Raw genomic sequence first — 13,473 nt, forward strand, 5'->3', positions numbered from 1 at the left:
ATAATACTTTTTCCCCTTTTGAGATGACTTTTGGCTGGTCTCAGATGCAATTCTATACGCTTCCTTCATTTTCAAAGCCCATTTCTCAGCATAGTCTTGAGGTGAAGCTGCTCCGCTTCCATTATCCAGGTCAAATATCAGATCTATTGGTAGACGAGGTGTCCTACCATATAGCAGGTAGTGAGGGGCGTAGCCAGTTGCCTCATGCCTGGTACAGTTATATGCATGGACTATGTGCGGGAGATACTCTTTCCACTGAGTTTTCTTTTCTTGTTCTAACGTCCAAAGCATTTGCAAAAGTGTTCTGTTCAGTCTCTCAACTGGGTTGCCTTGTGGGTGGTACGGTGTAGTCCTAGAATGGGCTATTCCTGACAACTGTCTCAACCTTCTAAAAAGGTGGTTCTCAAATTCCTTGCCTTGATCGTGATGTAATTTTTCAGGATATCCAAATACAGGGATGAAATTGTCAAAAATCTTCTCTGCAGCTGTTTTTCCCGCTTTGTTGCGAGTAGCATATGCCTGGGCAAAACGGGTGAAATGGTCCATGACTACCAGTATGTATTCATAGCCACCTCTGCTCTTCTCCAGGTGAAGGAAATCTACTGAGACAAGTTCAAAGGGAGCACTTGTTTTAATAGCACCCATAGGTGCCCGGTCTGGTACTGTTGGATGCTTCTGTTTGAGACAGCTACATCTTTTAGTGACATAATCTGTTATCTCTTTCTGCATGAAAGGCCAGTAAAATCTTTCTCTTGCAAGCTGCATCACTTTATCTGCTCCACAGTGGCCCATGTCATTGTGTAAGTATTTCAACACTATTGGGGTTAGTTTCTCTGGAACCATTATTTTGTTCTGCCGTAGTAAAATGTCATCTTTCACACTCAGTTTGCCCCAATCATGTATGAGTTGTTTCCCTCTCCTTCCCAGGTCCGTTTTGTCTTCCCTTGAGGGTACGTCCTTCTTCAGTTTCAGATCCATCACCACTCGAATATCTTTGTCTTCTGCCTGAGCAGTTCTGAGCTTATCCTTTGTAATAATTTCCTGAGGATCAATAGCTCGAAATTTTTCTTCAACTTCTGGTTCTAGGGCTAGTGACATGGCCCAAAGATCTGCTTCATCAACCCTTGCATTGCTTCCTTTCCATATAGCAGAGATAGTCTGTGATGGAATCACCTTTGTAAATTCATCTTCATCTTCGGCCGTATTCAATGGCATCCTTGACAGAGTATCAGCATCTGCATTTTTCTTCCCTGGTCGATATTTAATATCAAAACAGAAATCAGCTAACTCCCCTACCCATCGGTGTCCCACGCTATTTAGTCTTGCTGAGCTGAGGACATAGGTCAGGGGGTTATTGTCGGTAAAAACAGTGAAAGTCGAAGCATAGTACAGATAGTCCCGGAACTTATCACAAATGGCCCACTTCAAGGCTAAGAATTCCAGTTTACCTGAGTGCAGTTGATAATTTTTCTCCGTGGGTGTCAGTGTCCGTGAACCAAACCCAATAATACGTAGTTTATTCTCCTGATGTTGGTACAGCACTGCACCCAACCCATCCTGTGATGCGTCAGTATGCAAAATAAATGGCAGGTTAAAGTCCGGATAAGCAAGAATTGGGGGTTTGGTTAGCAACGCTATTATCTTGTCAACGGTTTCCTGATGCTTTGTTGTCCATTGCACTGAGGTTCCTGAGGGTAACTGTTGTGTTCTTCCTGCCTTTACATGCAGCCTCTCCTTCGCTAAATTATTTCTACTTGTCTTCTTGGATTCTTTCTTTGTCTGCAGCAAGTCATATAGAGGTTTCGCAATTCGGGAGAAGTTTTGTATAAAGCAGCGGTAATAACTCAAGAACCCCAGTAGTTTTCTCACATCTCCCACTGTCCTTGGCGTTTTCTCTCTGACTGCTTGAATTGCTTCTGTATCTTTTGGGTCCAGTCGAATCCCATTGCCCGACACAAGTCTTCCTAGGAACCTCACTTCTTTTTTGAAAAGTTCACACTTATTTGGTCTCAACTTAATCCCATATGCACGCATTCTCTGAAAAATCTTTCTTAAACTTTCAATATGTTCTGGAAAAGTCTTAGAATAACACAGAACGTCATCAAGATAAGGTGAGCAACATTCATCTCTCAGACCTTCCAGGGTCTCTTCCATACACCTTTGGAATGCTGCTGGGGCATTCATCAAGCCAAAAGGGATCCTCACCCATTCATGTAGCCCCCATGGTGTACTGAATGCTGTCATGTGCCTTGATTCTTTGGAGATAAACCCTTGATGGTAAGCACTTCCCTGATCCAAAATAGAGAACCATGAGAATCCACTCAGATTATCTAAAAGATCTTGAGATCGTGGCAGGGGATGCCTATCAGGTACAGTCTTCTTATTTAATTCTCTGAAGTCAATGCACAGTCTCAAGCTGCCATCTTTTTTCCGTACACATACCACAGGTGAGGAGTAAGATGATTTTGACTTGCGTATCCACCCCCTCTTCATTAGCTTCTGTATATAATCTTTTACTTCCTGATATAAGGGTTTTGGTATGGAATTGTAGGACTTCTGCACTGGTATCTTGTCTGTTAAATTGATCTGCAGATTCAGATTAGGAATACACCCAATGTCTTCCTCCTCTTTTGCAAAAATGTCAGCCTCCTCCCACAACATCTGCCTAGCAAGTGTCTGCTCCTCTTCAGTGAGATGCTGTAGATCTACTGGCGGATTCCATTTCTCGCCTTGTAAGCTTTGGGCATTTGCTTGCATCATGGATATTGTATTCCTATTTTTTTTTGTGTCGTTTGTTTTGCAGGTTTAATCTCATCCACAGGGATCTCTTCCATAATTGGGTAGATCATGCCTAACACAGTCCTTGGTTGAATGTATACAGTATGTTTAGTGGTGTTCTGAACGGGAATCTTTATCTGTTTTGTTCGTCCCCTGTGTATCTTCACAAGTGTAGGGAATGCTTCCAGACCCTCAAGACATTGACTGGGCAATAGTGGCTCAAACAGCACTGTTTCCTCGCCAGGCCAGGGACCAACATTACACCGAATCTCACATGATTTCCCTTTCAGGACCCTAATGCTTTGACTACCTGTATATATGCTACGTACCAACTCGTTATCTTTACTCATGGGTGACAATACAAGACCCACCAAAGCATTTGCTTTACATTTTCTTACATGTAATGCCTCACTTAATAGTATGGTGACACTACTTTGATCAGAGTTACCACTGTCAGCATTTTCTTTAATCAATTCTTCAATTGCATTAAACCCTATAATTGAGGTAAAGGGGCAATGTTGGCTAACTAACATGGGTACAACCATAGTTACCTTTTCTCTATTATTCTCAATTTTTAGTTCAAGCTCAACCCATCCATCATAAGGAATAACAGACCCATTTGCCGCTTTAATTGTTAAGCATTCGTTTTCTCCTAACAATTTTCCAATAGGCTGCACTGTAGCGTGCGGTTGGTATTGTGTTATCCAGCTTGCAGCCACAATACTGATTTGGGACCCTGTGTCAACAAGTGCTTTTGTGGACACCCCTCCCAAACTGCAAGTCAGCAAGCATTTATCCCCTATCAGCCTGGCTACTTTTCTCCTGTCCCCACTCTTTGGTTGGAGGGGCATTTCACTAAGTTTTGTGACTGTCTGGGACTTGTCTTGAGAACTGATCACTGGTTGTCCCTCACCTGTGACCATTCCTCGTTTCCCGAGAACCTTTTCTGTTTCATGCAGCCACGTGCACTGTGACCTTCCTGACCACATTTAAAACAATGCCAACATTTTTCTCTCCCCTCATGCACACATTGCTTACATTTAGGCACAGTCTTGGGTTTAACACTGTCATTCAATACCTTCACCGACCCATGTTCATTCTTTTGTATTGCCCCTGCTTGTAGCAGCAATTGTACATTCTTTGTGAGAGCAGCAACTTGTGTTGTCAGCTCTACCAGAGAGGGTTGGTTGTCACCAGCCTGGTGTATGGATTCTCCTCCATCCTGTGTCTGGATGACATTGGCAGTAGTCAGCCTGGATCTGCCACTCAATCTGGCTTGCCTCTCTGCTTCTATTCTGGCAAGCTTGGTAACTATTTCTAGCAGCACATCATCACTTGTAGATAAGTCAGAAATATATAACTTAATCTCTCTTCTAATGTCACTATATTTCTCACTTAACCAAATTGTGAAGAAACACTCCTTGTACCAAATTCTTGTCATAGGTAATTGCAGCACCAACTTGTTGGGAAGACCACAAAACTTTCTGTTTTAGCCCCATAATTCTATACACAAACTGCTGCGGAGTTTCTTTATCATGCTGTTTAGCGTTCATCAGTTCCTGAAACAAGTCAGTGCTGCTCCTGTCCTGAAGATGTGAGCGCAGGAACCTTTTCAGCTCTGCTACAGAAAGATCCTCCTTGTTTACCAGCATCTCCTTAAAAGTTCCTGGTTTCACAGTTTTCAGCACAGTTCTGATGATTTCTGACTCTGAGTATCTTTCTTGTATACCTTCATCAATCTGTCTACATACACTGCTATATGTCGGTTCAGAGTCCCAGTCTGAAATTTGCCCACCATGAATTTTAAACTCCTTTCTTGGCAGGTAAGCTGCTAAGTCCTTTAATGTAAACCCACTTTCTGCCATTTGCCCTGTCCTGTCCTTTGTGTGAATTGTGCTGTGCTCTCTGTTCACACTTCCATGTGGAGTGGCAGAGTGTCTTTCTGCTAGCAAGGACTCAGCCAGTTCTTTTATCTGAAGCAGGTATGCCTTGCCACTGTCCTCCATGCTGTACACCGCTTCTCCCTGTAAATGTCCCAGGATGTACTCACAGATCTCCTGCTCACTTGAACCTGTAGCTTGGGGAACTTCTTTTCCAGCGTCTCCCTGAATCTGTACAGCAAGTGAGTGCAACTGATCCTCAGACAATGTGTGCAGCAGCTTCTGGATCTGCCACTGCAGCTTCTTCACTGATGCTGCGTCCACCATCTTAGATCCTGTATAGCTTGCTTGAAGCCTCCTCTCTCCCTTTACTGTAATGGCAGCCTTTCACTCTGTGACTGTCTTGCACGATAATTACATATCACGGACGAGCCCCCAAATGTTAACCGTGTTTGTAGTGGTAGTGCAGACTAGTGCCACGATGCAGCCGACAGCGTCTGTTTTAACAGAGGAGAGACATGACATGTGGCTCAGTTGATGTCCAACTTTAATATGAGCACCAGGCCCTAACTCTCCTCAACCAGTGTAATCATGTTAGAGCTCCCTCTAGTGACAGCCTTATGTTTTTGTGCTGTTGGGAAGTCTGAATTTAACCCTGTCACAGAAGCATAGTACAGGGTGGGTGGCACAGTGACGTGACCCTGTGACGTTAGTAGGTCCTTATGGTGTATGCAGTTTACACACCACCATAAAGAGAGGCAGAGAAGTGAGACAGGTGACCAGGGCCCTGGATGGACAGGAGGGGTGTAAAGAGCAAGTAGGGGAAAGAGGCTCTGAGGGGAATTCATACAAGCAGTAGTGGCAGGAATACGAGATAGGAGGGTGAAACAGGAGCTCTGGATACATGAGGGAGGAAAGGAGACAGCAGGGGCTCCATGAGGATGAGATAGGACAGGATATAGGGGCAGGTGTCAAAGAGGCAAACTGCCTAATGAGGCAGCAAAACAACTAAATAGCATGAAGCTGCTGCCCCCCCCCCCCTCCTGTCCCACAGAGAAGAGACAGTCACAGTGCAGACTCACTCACAGACTTGTCTGCACCTCACACTGCTGCTCCAGCCACTGGGGTCTCTCTCCTCCTCAGGCAACACTTCCTGTGTAAAGGGGGCATGTCTGAAGCTTGTTAGGTAAGTCTGAAGCTCCGCAGCACAGGAGCTTGTAAGGCACAGCACAGGAGCTTGCTGTGGCCCTGCTACTGCTCCTGGGCCCCTTCTCCCCTGAGAGCCTGAAGCAGTGGCTTACCAGATAGCTACACCCCTGGAGCTGCGGTTAGGTAATAAAATGACCGCAGCTCCCTGCGTTCCAGCAATGAGCGCTTCCTTCTGTATTGATGGAAGCGCTCATAGCAGTGTAGTGGGCCCCCCCCAGGAGCAGTGAGACCTGGCACTTGCCCGGGTATGCCGGGTGCTGACGCCAGCCCTGATGCATATAGTGATTATGTAGAAATTGCAAATAAAGCCATCAGCCATCAAACTTTGACGATAGATGTAAATCTATTTCAAGAATGTTGAAACACCAAGACTCATAAAGAACTTACCGAACAATTTCTATCCAATATTATCTTTAGGTGACTGTTTCAGATACTTAGAGGATATTATAACAACCATATACAGTATAGATATGCTCGCCTACATGTTATATGCTACATACAGTCAGTACCAGAAACAGTAAATCAAAGTGTGGTTATAGGTCATAGATAGAAAAACATGTCTTTTCAAACCTAGTGTATATTCAGATGACTGCTGGAGGACCCACCTTCGCACGGGTATATTTAATCTATTTCATTTAATGCTTGTGTGCGTCGATGAAAGATATCGACAGTATCCACTATAACAGTGACATCTACAGTGCCCCGCCCCATTAACAGTGACCTCCACAGCCCGCCACCCCACTCCTTAAAATGGGACCCCCTTAACTGACCTCTACCATTCCCGGCCCCCTTAACAGAGACCTCCACAGCGACTGCCCCTTTAACAGTGACTGCCACAGTACTCCGATCCCTTAACAGTTACCTCCACTATACCCTGCTCCCTTAACAGTGACCTCCACTGTACCCCGCCTCCTTAACAGTGACATCACAGTACCCCTCTGCACCTTTAATAGTGGCCTCCACAGTCCCCTCCTCCCTTAACGGTGACCTCCACAGCAGCCTGACCCCTTAACTGTAACATCCACAGCAACCTCCTCTTTAACAATGACCTCCACAGGGGCCACCCCTTTATAAGTGCCCTCCACAGTACCTCGTCTTATTAACATTCATTTCCACAATAACCCGCCCTTTAACAGTGACCTCCACAGAGCTCTGTTCCCTTAAAATATGACTTCCACAACACCATATCTCCTTAACAGTGGCCTCTACAGCACCCAGTCCCTTAATACTGACTCCATAGCGGACTGTCCCCTTAACTATAACCTCCACTGTTCCTTCCTCCCTCGGTTCTCTCCTTAACAGAGACCTCCACAGTGCCCACCCTTTTAACAGTGACCTCCACAGCATCCCACCCTCTTAACAGTGACCTCCACAGCGGCCGCCCCTTTATTAGTAACCTCTACAGTGCCCCATCTCCTTAACAGTGATTTCCACAACACCCCATCCCCTTAACAGTGGCCTCTACAGCAATATGCCCCTTAACACTGACCTCCATAGCAGACCATCCCCTTAACTGTGACCTCTAGAGCAGCCTGCCGCTAGGGTGGCCAGAGGTCCGTTTTTTGGCCGGACTGTCCAGCTTTCAGACTCCCTGTCCTTCGTCTGGCGCAGGGCCTGAATGGACACAGGGATGTCCTTTTGAACAACTCAATCTCAGACAGCAGCACTGTGCTGTCTGAGCGTGAGCTGCAGGGAGAAAGTCATCCTCCCTCCCACCGCTGCAGGTGGCAGAAGTTTATTTTTACCTATTTTCAATAGCTGTCGGCTGCAGAGTGAGAGGGTGTGTGACCTAACTGGGTCAGGGGGGGGGTCTTAGTGGGGGCTGACACCTGATGTACCTGTGTGCCAAATTATGTGATTGTAAATGCGACGGTGCGGATTCCTTTAGCAGACATACACACATACATACATATACTCAACCTTATATATTAGACTAGTAGAAGGACCTTGCTTCGCACGGGCATATTTAATCTATTTTATTTAATGTTTGTGTATGTCATTAAAAAATATCGAGAGTATCCCCCCTTAACAGTGACCTCTTTACAGCACCCCACCCCTTAACACTGACCTCCATAGCGGATCGTCCCCTTAACTGTGACCTTCACAGTTCCCTGTCCCCTTAACAGAGACCTCCACAGTGCCCGCCTCCTTATCAGAGACCTCCACAGCAGCCCACCCCCTTAACAGTGACCTCCACAGCAACCTGCCCCTTTAACAGTAACCTCCACAGCGGCCGCCCCTTCATTAGTGACCATCCTTAACAGTGATTTCCACAACACCCCGTCCCCTTAGCAGTGGTCTCTACAGCAATCTGCCCCTTAACACGGACCTCCATAGCAGAGCGTCCCTTTATCTGTGACCTCCACAGCAGCCTGCCCCTAGGGTGGAGGTTCAGTTTTAGGCCGGACAGTCTGGCTTTCAGACTCCCTGTCCTCCGTCCAGCGCAGGGCCTGGACGGACACAGGGATGTTCTTTTGAACAGCTCACTCTGAGCATAAGCTACAGGTAGAAAGTCCCCCTTCCTCGATCCCCTGCAGCTCACAGAAGTTGATTTTTACCTTCATTTTTTCAATCCACGTCAGCTGCCGAGTGGGAGGGGAGTGGCTTAGTGGGTCCTGGGGGCGGGTCTTTTAATTCCGTATTTTGAGGGCGGCCTGAATGGCCACCCTACCTGCCCCTGAACTGTGACCTCCACAGCACTCCGCTCCCTTAACAGTGTCATCCATAGTGCCCTGCCCCTTTAAAGCTGACCTACAACAGTGAAGAAAAATGGCTGGGTTGTTATGGAAACCTGGTGTAAAACTGTGTGTATGTGGAGACTAAGGGCCTGTGAGCTTGTATTGGCTGATAAGGGTCATGTGACAAGGCTTCTATTGGTTAATGCATTTTTGGGGAATATCTCACACAGGGATGTCCTTTTGAACAGCTCACTCTCAGATAGCAGCACTGTGCTGTCTGAGCGTGAGCTGCAGGGAGAAAGTCACCTTCCCTCCCACCCCTGCAGCTGACAGAAGTTGATTTTTACCTCCATTTTTTCAATCCCTGCCGGCTGCAGAGTGGGGGGCCTAACCAGATTGGGGTGTGGCTTAGCAGGACCTGGGTGTGGTTTTTTTTTTGTCCGTCTTTTGAGGGTGGCCATTCATACCTGTTCCCTGAAATGTGACCTCCACAGCACTCTGCTTCCTTAACAGTTTCATCCACAGTGCCCTGCCCCTTTAAAGCTGACCTGCAGCAGTGAAGAAAAATGGCTGGGTTGTTATGGAAATCTGGTGTAAAACTGTATGTATGTGGAGACTAAGGGTCTGCGAGCTTCTATTGGCTAATAAGGGATATGTGACCATATGTATGACAGTTTGGATATGAAGAGAAAGACCTGCAGGCTTCTATTGGCTAATGTAGGTCATGTGATGTGCCATATTTGCATTTTTTGGGAATATCTCAGGAACAGTATATGCTAAAGAGCTGTGGCCCCACAAGATTTCTTTCCAGGTAGCAAGGGATGTGTATACCAAGTTTCGTTGAAATCGATGATTGTGTTTTTGAGTGATCGCGGAACATACATTCATACATACATACATATGTCCTTCTGTATATACATATAGATTCAGTAAAAAGAAAAAGAAAATGAAATATGTAGATAATTATCAAAAGTTGAAATTAGAATTTGTGAATTTCTTTCAGTTAATAATTATGTATATTGCTAGCTCACATGAAATCCCTGTAAATTGGATTTTTATAATTAACTAACAGAGTCCCAAATAAAACATAAAGAGAATGAATTGGCAATAAAAGACAAAGTAGAATTTTATTGAGATTTCCATTATTTAAAGGGGTATTCTGGTTTTTCAATTTTCAGCATCAATTGACAGGAAACAACACATACTATCAGTTACTAATAGTGATTGCCTATCTGTACTGCCCTGTTTTCTGCACTCCATTGTGGTCACATGACATTTTCCATCCCTATCCTGATGACTTCACGTCTACATCTACCTTTATACACATCATCAGTGACTTTGCCTGGTGCAGTGTTCTGCTCATTCTCCTGGAGCCTGCCCTCTAGAAGTGATATCAGCAATGATGCTATGTCTTAAGCCTCTTGCAGACGAACGTGTGTGCCCTGTGGCCGTGCAGCAAAATGCGGGCCGCAAGGCACAAACACCCAACCTGGGGCAGCCGCAGCGGATCACGGACCCATTCACTTAAATGGGTTCCTTGATCCGGCCGTTCCACAAAAAGATGGGACATGTTCTATCTTTTTGCGAAACGGAAGTACGGGACGAAACTCAATGGAAGCACTCCGTAGTGCTTCCGTAGGGTTCCGTTCCGTGCTTCCGTTTAGCACCATTCCGCATCTCCGCAATACGGCCACGGAGCGCACACGTTCATGTGAAAGAGGCCTTAGAGTGGATTTTTTTCAGCCAGACATTAAAGGGGTTGTCCAGGTTCAGAGCTTAACCTGGACATCCCTCCATTTTCACCCCAGCAGCCCCCCTGACATGAGCATCGGAGCAGTTCATGCTCCGATGCTCTCCTTTGCCCTGCGCTAAATCGCGCAGGGCAAAGGCATTTTTCAGAGTTCTGGTGACGTACCGGGCTCTCCATGGGGCTGACAGGAACCCCGGTGACGTCACCCACACTGATGGGCGGGATTTGGCTCTGCCCTAGCCAGTAAAACGGCTAGGGCAGAGCTAAAGCCCGCCCCTCAGAGCCGGTGACGTCACCAAACACACTGCTGGGCGGAAGTTACCGCCCGGCAGTGTGTTATTGAAAACACAAGAGCCTGTGCCCTGCGCGATCTAGCACAGGGCACAGGAGCGCATCGGAGCATGAGATGCTCCGATGCTAGGCTCAGGGGGGCTGCCAGGGTGAAAATAAGGGTATGTCCGGGTTCAGCTCTGAACCCGGACAACCCCTTTAAGCAGGCTTGGGTCCAGGAAATGTCAGATCTCCATACAGGCAAATGTGCATCTGCCCCCCCCCCCCATTTTATTTACACTGTTTACCAATCACTATAGATAATATTTTCACAATATTGTACGAGTTATTATGATTACTGAAATACCAAATATTGTTTTGTGATAATTAATTCCAGTAAGACTATAAGGCATAAAAATCCTGTTTTCCCATGCTCTGTTCAGCCATGAACAAGGTCCAATATATGAGAACAAAACACTAATGTTGGCCATTTGTACATTTTGGAACATCTAAGAGAGTCCCATGCTGTTCACTGTACAGACTGTATGAAATCTCACTGAAACCTGTAAAATAATCTTTATGGTTAAAGTTATAGAATTTTTACTTTTTAGTTTTTTTTTTCTTTTATGGTAAAAGTAAAATTTTTCTGTTTTCTACATTGTTATTAAAAAGAAAAAAAAAAACAAAGCAAAAGCCATTAACGTTTTTTGTAACATTCTTACTGTGGAATAGCACAGAAACAGTATTTGGTATCCCTATAATCATAATAAGCCGTACAATAAAAGTGAATGCATTATTTAAGGTGATTGGTAGTTGGCACAATTTTTTTTCCTTTCATTTCCGCAATATACTATTTATTTAGTCATGTCTGGGAAGAAAATCCAAAACTTTTGCAATTCATGTAGGGTGAATCAGTCAATATGGTGGCCAGATGGTCAGCATTTTACAGGGTAGAATACAGAGAAGAAGGTATCTGCCACCAAAAAGGGATCATTATTGGACTGTACTTTAATTAAAGAGAAAAATAGTGTGGTGCGAGAGTGAAAGATTAGTTACTCATAGATGTGCGTTTCATAGTTTCATACAGTGCCTTGCAAAAGTATTCACCCCCTTGACTTTTTTCGTATTTTGTTACATTACAGCCTTAAGTTCAATGTTTTGTTAATCAGAATTTTATGTGATGGATCAGAACACAATAGTCTACGTTGGTGAAGTGAAATGAGAAAAATATATAAATAATACTATTGTTTAGAAATAGAAAACAGAAAATTGGCATGTGTGCATGTATTCACCCCCTTTTTTAGGAAGCCCATAAATAAGCTCTGGTGCAACCAATTACTCTCAGAAGTCACATAATTAGTGAAATGATGTCCACTTGTGTGCAATCTCAATGTCACATGATCTGTCATTACATATACACACCTTTATTGAAAGGCCCCAAAGGTTGCAACACCTAAGCAAGATACATCACTAACCAAACACTGCCATGAAGACCAAGGAACTCTCCAAACAAGTAAGGGACAATGTTGTTGAGAAGTACAAGTCAGGGTTAGGTTACAAAAAAATATCCAAATCTTTGATGATCCCCAAGAGCACCATCAAATCTATCATAACCAAATGGAAAAAACATGGCACAGCAGCAAACCTGCTGACGGCCGCCCACCAAAACTCAAGGACTGGGCAAGGAGGGCATTAATCCGAGAGGCAGCACAGAGACCTAAAATAACCCTGGAGGAGCTGCAGAATTCCACAGCAGAGACTGGATTATCTGTACATAGGATGACAATAAGCCGTACGCTCCATAGAGTTGGGCTTTATGGCAGAGTGGCCAGAAGAAAGCCATTACTTTCAGATAAAAGCAATAAGGCATGTTGTGAGCTTGTGAAAAGGCATGTGGGAGACTCCCAAAATGTATGGAGGAAGTTGCTCTGGTCTGATGAGACTAAAATTTAACTTTTCGGCCATCAAAGAAAACGCTATGTCTGGCGCAAACCCAACACATCACATAACCCAAAGAGCACCATCCCCACATTGAAACATGGTGGTGGCAGCATCATGCTGTGGGGATGTTTTTTAGCAGCTGGGACTGGGAAACTGGTCAGAGTTGAGGGAAAGATGGTGCTAAATACAGGGATATTCTTGAGCAAAACCTGTACCACTCTGTGCGTGATTTGAGGCTAGGACGGAGGTTTACCTTCCAGCAGGACAATGTTCCCAAACACACTGCTAAAGCAACACTTGAGTGGTTTAAGGGGAAACATGTAAATGTGCTGGAATGGCCTAGTCATAGCCCAGATCTCAGTCCAATAGAAAACCTGTGGTCAGACTTAAAGATTGCTGTTCACAAGCGCAAACCATCCAACTTGAAGGAGCTGGAGCAGTTTTGGAGGAATGGGCAAAAATCTCAGTGGTAAGATGTGGCAAGGTCATAGAGACTTATCCAAAACGACTTGGCGCTATGATTGCCGCTAGAGGTGGCTCTACAAAGTATTGACTTAAGGGGGGGTGAATAGTTATGCACATTGACTTTATTTATCTGTTATTTTGTCCTATTTGTTGCTTGCTCCACAACAAAAAATAAATAAAAAATCTTCAAAGCTGTGGGCATGTTCTGTAAATTAAATGATGCAAATCCTCAAACAATCCATGTTAATTCCAGGTTGTAAGCCACCAAAATACGAAAAATGTCAAGGGGTGAACACTTTTGCAAGGCACTGTACAGCTCCTGGGAAGGTCTTTATTACAAAATCCTGCAAAAACCTATTTTTTTCTGTAAATTGACAGCCAGCCAGCTTTTTGTAATAAAAAAAATCTACATTCTACAGTTCATAAGCAATTGCCCCCAGTTTCTTCAATTTATCTACCATTTGTAATTGGGCATTTCAGAAACACATTGTATTATTTCAAG

This window comes from Bufo gargarizans, chromosome 1 (genome assembly GCF_014858855.1).
Source record: "Bufo gargarizans isolate SCDJY-AF-19 chromosome 1, ASM1485885v1, whole genome shotgun sequence".
In the NCBI taxonomy this organism is placed as follows: Eukaryota; Metazoa; Chordata; class Amphibia; order Anura; family Bufonidae; genus Bufo; species Bufo gargarizans.